The following is an 11128-nucleotide window of genomic DNA, read 5'->3' on the forward strand; positions in this document are numbered from 1 at the left end:
AATTTACAAAAGAGTGCTTGACCTATAATTACTAGGAGGAAATTAGGGGAGGTAGAAAAGTCAGATTTAGTCCCGGTAATGATGCTAGAGACCTTGCTCCCTCTAGGGAGCCCGAAGAATAATGGAATCTTCTATTTTTACGGGCGACCTGTGCACTGGTGCTGACTCTAACTGTGAATCCACTTTACTTTGCAGATCACTTGCTTAACACTAAAAGTGCCAGCAGAATGGCAGGCCATTACTCCAAATGTCATTCAAACCAGTGCCATTTCCACTTGCCCTTCCTGCTCAGAGTGAATTGAAGAACATCTGCCAGTCCTCTTACTGCACCCTTACAAATCCTCCATGTAGAGTTTCATGCAACTTAATTTACGAACCATTTAGGTAAAAAGGATGGGAGGGGCAAGGATTTTGTCAGGAATAGGAAATTTAAAGAAAGCTAAAGTGATCTATTTAAACAGAAATCCAGCGGTTCTGGATTTTAAAACCCTGTTACCCTCATGCTATGGATGTCATTTTATCATGCCAGGAATGAGTTTCAAAGATCTGCTAATCCTGTATTCTTAATTTAGAGATCTTTTCTCAAAAGAATGGTTTCCTTTTTGAGTATGTCATAAAATGATTCAACACATAAGAGTGGAATCAGTCCATGCTTTTTATCCTTTAAATTACTGAGTTATATATTCAATATGGTATTTCAGATTAATTGGGGAAATTGTATGGAGCTGAAGTTATAGTTTGTACAGGGAGGCAGATGGGATATACACACTCTTCTTAATCCATGAAGTTTCTGCTGAGTAGATAAGTGGAGACCAAACACAGAGGCACGATTTTATTTGCTGAAAATGTTACTTCTAGAAAACACTGTTTCAATGGCTTCCTTAATTTGGTTCTAGAACTATAGGTAAAGTTTATTTACATCCTCTGTGAGATTGTAAATATTCTTGACTTTGAACTTTCTAAGTCTTTTGGGGGCTCATTTCTAGATGCTATCCAATATATTCCCTTGAGTTATTGAACATTGCACACATAGTTATCTATTAATTTTATAACATCGATTGTTGTATTGTTCTTTACCAGGACTCATGCCTTGGGATCTTTTTTATCTTCTATGTTGTGAGCAACTGAAAGACAAGATGAGTGGTCATTTTATATTTCACCTGTAAATGAAATGGTATGGAATAAACCAGAGGCCTCAAAAGAAATCATTTACTTTTCTCTTATCCAAAAAGGACACAAAAACGTACCTTGGGTTTATTTTATCCAACATCTATAATTTTGGATGATTTTTGTTGGATGCAAATTGGGTATGGCCTAATTCTAATTTCACTCCAAATTGCAAAATGTTAATTAAGGAAGGAATTTATTATCACCTAAAACTGAAAAGTCTGGGGTCAGTTTTTCAGAAAAAACAGTCTTTAGACATAACTAAATAAGGTAGCTTCAGTAATATCATCAGGACTTTCTATTTCTCATTCTCCTTGTCTCTTGGCTCTGCTTTCCCCTGTGTTGATTTCATCTCCATCTTGTGGGGCCGAAACACTCCATGGTTAAGATTACATCAATCGTAATAGTTCAGTACAAGAAGAGATAGTACTTTTTCAGGCACTTAAAAATGTTCAGGATTACCTCTGACTGTACCAGAAAGAGGGATTTACTTATTCTAGAACCCATCACTAGCAGTCAGCATAGGGAATTCTTTGAAGGTCCAGTTTTAAACTTCAAACCTGCCCTAAAACAGCCCCATCCAAAACAAAATTAACTGAGAGTGGGGGAGACAGATTTCCCCAAGAAAAATCATGGTGGTATTACCTTCAGGAAACAAAACTGAGAAAACAATGACAGAAGCAATATGTGGCCACTCCAAGAGTATACAACACAGTTTCTAACTGTAGTACATAGGCCAAATATAGACTTCTTAGTCACTACTAGAAGTTACTGACAGTAAAAAATGGGAAAATGAGAACAAAATGGGAAAATGAGCTACCTGTGTGGCTCAGCTGGCAGGGCATCATTCTACAAAAAATGGAAAAATGTAGGTGTTTTTGTGAGGGGGAAGGATTCTTTTATGTACTAATTCCTTTACAAAAAGTTATTTTAAAAATAATGTTATCTTTTGGTGGTTAATGCTTTGGTATTTATAACTAAACCAAAGGAAACATGGTTTTTGTACTTTTTGTTTTGAAGTAAGTTTAGATTCACAGAAGAGTTGCAAAGATTGTACAGCCATACCTTTCATAAATCATCTGCAAATGTTAACTTACATGACCATGGTATAGTTTGCGATACTAAGAAATGAACAATGGTACAATATTAAGTATAGATTTTATATGTTTTTTTTTTTACCATTTTTCATGGTTGTAATCATTTCCTGTGTTTAATACAGGGTACTATGTTGCATTTAGTCATCATGTTTCTATAGTCCTGTCTAATCTGTGACAGTCCCTCTGTCTTTTCTTGTCTTTCTTGACCTTGACACTTTGGAAGAGTTCTGGTCAATGTTTTATAGCCATTGGGTTTGTCTGATGTTTCGAGATTAGACTGAGATTATACATTTTTGGAAAGTGTATCCCAGGGGCAAAGTACCTTTTCTCTACATCATATCAGCGTACTTAACATCAACATGACTTGCTCATGATGCTAATCATGATTACTTGGGTATAGTGCTGTCTGCCAGGTTTTTGCACTGTAAAAATTATGATTTTACCTTTCCATATTCTATTTGGCATAAGCGAGTCACTAAATCCAGGTCACACTTCAGGGGAGGAGAATTAATCTCTACATCATTCAGAGAGGAGTATCAAACAATTTAAAAATATATGTCAAAAACCACCATATTAACATAAGTATTTTGGGAGGATACCTAGAGATCAAGCAACTGTCCTATTTCTCCTTAACATTTTGTTGACTGACAATTTTAACATTTATCAATGAATCTTTTCTATTGCAATTGTTACTGTGGTAGTCTAATGGTGATTTTATATTTTCCTCATCCCTTCTATATTATTTTTAATTCTTATGTAAGAAAGGTTTAGTCCTTCTCCCTTTATATATTTATTCAAATATTTATTTATAACAATCCGATGACATAAAATAGATTTGGAGAAGTAACATTAAACTTTGTTTTAGGGCTTATTATTGTTCTAAAGGTGATGAAGACACTGTGACATTGGTAAAGGGATAGACACTCAGGTGAAAGGAATGGGAAAAAATACATAAACTTTAGTTTACACCTCACACCATATACAAAGATTCACTCAAAATGGATCATGGTTTTGAATGTAAAACACAAAACCAAAAAACTTTTAGAAGAAAATAGACACTCTGTGTGGCTTGGTAGCATATAGAGTATTAAACATGACACTTGAAGCATGATTCATAAAAGAAAAAGATAAATTACACTTTATGAAACTTAAAAACTTGCTATGTGAAAGATGCTTTAAAAAAGTGAAGGCAAGCTATAGATATTTGCAAATTTCACATCTAACAAATGAAATATATTCAGAATGTATGAAGAACTCTCAAAATTCAACAATCGGGAAATAAACTATACATTTAAAAATTGGTCAGTAGTATTCCCTTGTATAAATGTCCCGTAATGTACTAGTCAGCTGTAAAAAAGAAGAAAATTCTACCCTTTGTGGCAGCATGGATGGACCTGGAGGATATTATGCTAAGTGAAATAAGTCAGTCAGAGAAAGATAAACACCATATGATTTCACTCATATGTAGAATCTAGTAAACAAACTGAGCTAACAAGCAAAAATAGAGACAGACTTGTAGATGGAGAGCAGGATGACAGCTGTTGTAGGGTGTTGGGGGTGGAGGGATAGAGCAAAAAGGAAACAACTCATGGACATGGACTACAGTGTGCTGATTGCATGGGGGAGGAGACGGGGGAGTATAAGGAGGATATATGGTAATGGAAAAAATACAATAAAAAATCAATTACAAAAAAATGGTCAGAACACTTGAACAAACATTTGTAAAAATAAATATAGTGATGGAAAAGAGTGTATGTTCTACCTCATTAGTCATTAGGGGAGGGCAAATTAAAATAAATTACCACTCTACAACTCTTACAATGACTAAATTAAAAAAAATAAAAGGATTGACCCTGGCTGGTGTAGCTCAGTGGATTGAGCGTGGGCCTGCAAACCAGAGGATCGAGGTTTGCAGGTCAGTTCCCAGCAGGGGACACACGAGAGGCAACCATACATTGATATTTCTCTCCCTCTCTCCTTCCCTTCCCCTCTAAAGATAAATAAATAAAAAAACTTTAAAAAATAAAATAAAAAGATTGAGTATATTAAGGACTGGCAAGCATTCGGAGAAAGTGGAGACCATATATTGTTGGTGGGAATCCAAAATGGTACAGCCACTCTGAAAACATTTGGGTGGTTTCATATAAAGTTACATATCCCACTTACCATATGACTCAGCAATCCTACTCCTGGCTGTAAAACCTATAGAACTGAAAACCAATGTTCATGCAAGTATCTATGCAAAAATGTTTTTGGCGGCTCTATTTATATTTGCAAACAGAATACAAAAAATAACTGAAAAGAACCAAAATGTCCATCAGTGGATGAACAGATAAACAAACCGTGCATATGCATACAATGGAATACTAATTGGCAAGAAAAAAGAACAAATTGCTGATAGAGTGGCACCCCCTTGTCCAGAGGAGATACCTTCCAAGACCCATAGTGGATGCCTTAATACCACAGATAGTACCAAACCCTATATATACTAAACTATGTTTTTTCCTATGCATATATACATATGATAAAGTCTGTTAGGTGCAGTGAGAGATTAACAGCAATTATTAATAACAAAATAAAATAATAGCTTGTAATAACATTATGTGAACGTGGTCTCTTTCTTTTTTTAAAGATTTTTATTTATCTTTAGAGGGGAAGGGAAGGAGAGAGGGAGAGAAATAACAATGTATGGTTGCCTCTCATGGGTCCCCTGCTGGGAACTGGCCTGCAACCCAGGCATGTGCCCTGACTAGGAATTGAACCTTGATCGTCTGGTTCGCAGGCCCATGCGCAATCCACTGAGCTACACTAGCCGGGCTGAATGTGGTCTATTTCTCTCTCTCTCTCAAAATATCATATTGTACTGTATTCACCCTTCTGCTTCTTGTAGTAATATGAGATGAGAAAATGCCAATCCTGTTCCTGAATCTGTGTAACAGCCTCTTGCAGTAAATGTCTTGGAGTGATTCCTTTTAGGGATCCATTGTTGAAGTCTTTGTGTAGGCTCAATGCTTTCTGGTGCAACACATTGCTGTAAGTCAGGACGTATTCATCTCTACTCTTTCATTTCTACTCTGGCATGTTTGGGCTGTTATTAAGTAAAATAAGGGTTTCTTGGACATAAGCACTGTGATACCGAGATAATTGATCATATAACTGAGGTGGCTACTCAGTGACTAATGAGTCTATAGAATATACAGCGTGGATATGCTGGACACAGGTGATTCATATCCTGGGCAGAATGGAGTGGGACATTGTGAGATTTCATCATGTGATTTAAAAGTTTTGAATTGTTTATTTCTGGAATTATCCATTTAATATTTTTGGACCTTGGTCGAATGCCGGTAGCTGAAATTGGGAAAATTGAAACCCCTCAATGTGAAACCATGGGTAAGGAGGACCTACTGCATATGCAACAGCTCAGGTCAATCTCAAAGCTATTAGGCTAGTGAAAAAGCCAGTTTCTGAAGGTTTTATACTGTATTATTCCATTTGTATGACATTTCAAAAGGAAAAAAAAGATATAGTTTTAGGGAATAGATTAGTGGTTGCCAGATGTAGGGTCAAGGAGGGAAGGGACTATGAAATAGCACAGGTGAATTCTGTTTCGTAATTACACTATTCTGTATCTTGATTGTGGTGGTGGCTACACAAATCTATACATATGCTAAAATTCATTGAAGTGCATGTCAAGAGAAAAAAGTCAGTAGTGTTGTATGAATTTCTAAGTATAAAAACTGAACAATGAAATCAATACAGATGCAAGGATAATTATCTTAATCCTTGTTAAAACCCAGTACAATTGGTACTTATCTGTTTTTGCTCAATTGTTTCAGGTGTCTATTGGCACCTCTTTCTGAGCTCCTCCATAAATACAATTTTAATTGGCATTGTTTTATGAAGATTTTATCAATGACATTCTAACCATAACTGAAAGATCAAGAAAGGGCAACTGGTTGCATGACTGTTCATTGGAAAATGATTATGCATCTGATTATTTAATTATATTAGAGGTAGCATCTGATTGGTCTACATTAGCTTCTAGTAGATTACTTTGTTTGATAGACATTCTTGCTTTGTAATAAATAATTCATATTTTCCATTTCAAGATGATCTATATTGATTTGTAAAGTTTTCTTTTTTAGCTTTACAGCATTTTTTAAAACGGATTTTTCCCCAGCTAGTAGTGCACTGTGTAGGTAGGTGCTTATGTGAGTTCCAAAGAAACATGTTATTGACAATAACTTAACATTATTTGATTAGTTTTTCAAAAGCAAAAAATGTCTTTGTGTTTTATACCAGGAATTGATACCAATATTTTAAAGCGTAATTAAGAACTACATAATGCACTTGGTTAGCATTAATCTTGGTAATTAAATCATTATTTCCTTTACTAAGTAGAATGCTTAATAACATAACTACTAAACAATTATGTTAACAAAGTAATATTTATAAATAAAACATTTAATATAACTTGAAAGAAAATTACTTGATACTGTATTTCAAAAGAATAATAAAATTTCCATGTGCTCCTGGGACAACATCCTTTTGGAAATAGTGTAAACAATTCTAGATATAAACGAAATGCACTTCAGACTTACAAATAGATTTCTGTTGCCCTTTTTAAAACATGTAAGCTAATCCTTATGAATACCTATCATTTTTCCTAAGTAGGAAAATGAAAAAACACTAATGGGAACATGTGAAGGACTTCATATGTCTGAGTTAAAGTCTGGCCCCTTTTCAAGTGGAGTTGTGTGGCCTAGATACCACATATCTTCTGGACCTTTAGAAGGATTGTTATTTATGGGAGTTGAATGTAGTATGGTTGCCACAGCCTATGTACAAAAACAAACACACAGGGAAATAGTTTAATTGATGCTGATAACAGCAGATTGACCCCAAGGCAGGCAGATAATTGCAGGGATAAAGGTTCCATTTTCTATACAATTATGAATTTATTTTAATGTTGTTGTGCTTTGATTATTCATTATAAACAATAATATTGACAGCTGTACCAAATCAAAGTAACATCAACATTACCTGAGTCATTTCTCATCCTCCTTCTCCTCCCTAGAATTACCATCTTGGTACAAAAAGGGATTATTTACTGCTCTGTGGAGGTGATTTCTCTTAATGATTTGCTATGAATATAAACTTACATATTAGTCTTTTCAATCCAACCTTCCCAACTTTGAAATAAAACTCAAGAAATATTTGTCTGTACTTTCCTCAAGAAAATTATTCCTTTTTTTAGGGGAAAGTGTGAATGTAGTGCTTGCTGCTCAACCACAAATTATACAATAGAGTTTCCCACCGTTAGGGCAATTGCTGGGGTCAAACATCAGAATGCAATGGAAGAACCTCACCCTGAGCATGCCACCTTTGTGACGATGGTATCTTTCCTGCTAGGTAAGTAAGTATTCAGTGAAATCTTTAGCTCCAGCATAGTTCTTACTAGAGATTTCTATGTCTTGGAGCAATTTTGTTTGGTCTGTGAAAAATGAGAGATGGCTAGAAGTAGTTTTGGGGACCAAGACATAAATATTGTTTCCTAAAAAATCTCAGGACTTCCCCATTTTCTTCAGTGGAAGTGACTTAGTTTGTAACTTTTCATCTTTCTGTTGAAGTTCCACATGGATTTGCCAGTAATGGAGGCTCCTGGAACTTTCTCCAAGTGGCAGTGTTGGGAGCCGCAGTCCAGAGTGACACTGACACTGGATAGATATCAGACACACAGGAATAAAATCTTTGCATCATCAGGTCATAGAAAAATGTATTATATATTTTCCAAACTGAAATGAGGCAACAACATCAGTTTATTTTCTTCCAACATCACAAAAGCACTTAGTGAGGAACGAGTGCTCATGTATTGGTGTTTGGGGTAAAACACAGTAGGTACAAGCACCGCAGGCAAATTCCCAAAGGAAGGCAGGAATTAACTGGGGAAGCACTATCTGGCCTCTGATTCCCAGAGGCTGGAGCACAGTAATTGACTTCCCAAACTCCCTGAGTCAGACATGGACACAAAGATGACTAAAACATCATCCTGGACCTCAAGTAAACTGACAAAGCATTGTAACAGAAGAATTCTATAATGAATATGCATATAAATATTAAAGTTTTAGAAAAGAATGAAGATGAACTAATTTTGTTGAGATTCAACACATTCTTTCATAAAAGTTCAAACCAACCTTCTGAGAAGGAAGTGGCAATTTCTCACTTCGCAAAAGAGAAAACGAAGTCCTCCAGTACATCATTCAATCTCACACTGCTAGTAAGTAGCAGATTTAGGATTGGAAATTATGTCTCCCTACCCTCTCACCCCCACTCCTGCTTTTAAACCTGTATAGTCCATCATGTGCACCAGAAACAAAGATACAATTGAATGTGGGCAGGGCAACACACTCTTCCTGCAAAGATACAGGTGGAATCAAGGAAGATTTTGGCATTAAAAATTGTCTTGAATGTTAAATGATTTTAGACACTGACAAGAGGAGGACCACCTTACTTGTTAAGGTTCTGAGGCAAGGTTCCCAGATTTACAACAATCCAGAATATTTTTCTTTGTGCGTTATTTTTTCCCCGGGGAAAAGCATGAATGCAGTCCTTCACTGCCACAAACTATGCAGAAGCATTTCCCGCATTTGGAGAAATTGCAGGCTTCGGCACATCTGGAAAGCCATGGATGAGTCTCACTCTGGGAAAACCACCTTCATGATCACATTTCCCATGCCAGGTAGGTATTCTTTGTATGTTTTGAAGTATTTAGAGAAGGAATCTTAATAATTTAATTTTTATGAAAATAAAAATCAAGTAATTTAGTATACAAAGAATAAGCTTCTTCAAGTAATTTCATAAATAGAAAAAATTAAAATAAAATCAGAAATGAAATACCAGATTCCAAAAGCAGTCTTTTTTTTTAATGCTAACATTTTACTCACTTCCTGAATTATTTTTTGGGTGACATTGGTTAATAAAATTATATAGATTTTACTTGTGCAATTCTTTTTTTTATTACACTTCACATTCATTACTATTTTGTACCAGTTTCAGTGTGCTGCTTAGTGGTCAGATAATCACTTACCCTGTAAAGTGCTCCTTCTGTTATCCCAAGTGTCCACCTGCCACCATACAGAGTCACCAAAATGTCATTGACTATGTCCTCAGGATGTACTTTATATCATCGTATTTATTACATAACTACCCATTTGTACTTCTTAATCCCTTCACCCTTTTCACCCAGGCTCCCAAAAGCCTTCCTTTATTTGCAGGAATAACGAGGGAAAGGATACTTTGTCTTCAAAAGGCTTACTGTCTGTTGTTCATTGAGAGCAATTACAGAGATAGTTACTTGAAAATATTCCTGTGGGTTATATTTATCCTTGATCATAATTTAATTTAATACAAAATACAGGGTGGGGCAAAGGTAGGCTTACAGTTGTGAGTACACAAAAGAGTTTATTCTTGTGTTATTATTTATTAATTATTATATTATTTTTCCATATGAATAACCATGAACCTACTTTTGCCCCATGCTGTATAATGGGACTATTTTCCACTGGACTCGCTCTAAGAAAAATCTTTGTGTGATATCTCCCTTTTAGGACCCTTCCTTTACATGGGTTTGCTATTCCCCTGTCTTCTTTTACAATAACTTCTTGAAGTGTCTAGTTTTTCACATTACATCAATACTTTCTTGTTACTTTTAATGACAAAACCAATTATCTCACTTATCTCACTGGTAAGATAAGAATTCAATGGTAAAGATCTTAATCTGAGACATAGATCATTAAATAAAGTACTACAAAATGAATTCAGCTGCTACACTTAGACAATACTGTACCATGAACAAGTAGGAGTTTTCCCTCTTAGAGATTCAAGAATAAATATCAATATCAGAAAAAATTTTAACATAATACCACATCACAAATTTAAAAATTAACTTACATTAATTTAATAGATATCTAAAAAGTAATTGCTAAAATTTAAAACCAAATCCTAATAAATGTATTTTGCAATATAAACATTCCTTTTTGCTAAATAGTAACATATTATTAACACAGTATTAATATAGTATTAACATAGTAGTGACATAGTAAACATAGTATTACAATTAATAGCAACATTTATACAAGAACTTCTATGTACATGTGTACTGAGTTTACATGTGTGCATTTTTAAAGAAAATAGAAACATAGCTGCTTTGAGAGTCATAAAAGGAAGGATTGATTTTAAAATCAAGAATAATAATTCTATATTATTATTAAAGTATTTAGATTTCTTGAGAATTAAAATGGAAGAAAAATAAGTGAAAACTAAATATTGGCTTGGAGTGTATTTTAGTGTGTGTGTATTCATATATAAAATTATATACTTAGAATATACATGTAAATCAGTCATAAACTAATAAATACCTAGTTGTATTACAAAGATATAAAATATATTTCAATGTTCCAATAATTAACAACTAAAAAATAATTTTTTGTCTTTTTTATTATTGTTTATGCTGTTACAGTTGTCCCTAATCTTCTCCTCCTCCCTTCTCTCACCTAGGCCCATCCCTCCCCATTCCCAGCCAATCCACACATTGTTGTTAACACCCCTCCCCCACTCCTTTCCAGCGGCTGTCAGTCTGTTCTATGTATCTATGCTTCTGTTGCTATCTTGTTTGTTAGTTTATTGTAAGGGAGATCTTTATCAAATAAAAAATATATAAAATATTTAGGAATAAAGTTAAATTTTATTATTTATAGAAACTTTACATAGAAACTATATATTCCTTTCATTGGAAGATTTAAATGAAAGTTTGAATAATTGGATGTATAGGACATATTCCCAGACCCCTCTATTTTATATTACTA

The 11128-nt window shown here is 34.6% G+C and overlaps 1 non-coding gene and 1 pseudogene across 1 annotated transcript; both read right to left on the reverse strand.

Annotated features, from left to right (window-relative positions):
- Positions 1-7534: 7534 nt before the first annotated feature.
- On the reverse strand, positions 7535-7684 carry LOC118977523 (uncharacterized; annotated as a pseudogene).
- A 1166-nt stretch (positions 7685-8850) lies between these two features.
- LOC118977522 (U1 spliceosomal RNA) lies at positions 8851-9011 on the reverse strand. The gene has a single exon (XR_005064544.1). It is a non-coding gene; the product is annotated as a U1 spliceosomal RNA (small nuclear RNA).
- Positions 9012-11128: the final 2117 nt, after the last annotated feature.

The sequence above is a fragment of the Sturnira hondurensis genome, unplaced genomic scaffold (genome assembly GCF_014824575.4).
Source record: "Sturnira hondurensis isolate 20B ecotype Veracruz unplaced genomic scaffold, ASM1482457v3 Scaffold0021354, whole genome shotgun sequence".
In the NCBI taxonomy this organism is placed as follows: Eukaryota; Metazoa; Chordata; class Mammalia; order Chiroptera; family Phyllostomidae; genus Sturnira; species Sturnira hondurensis.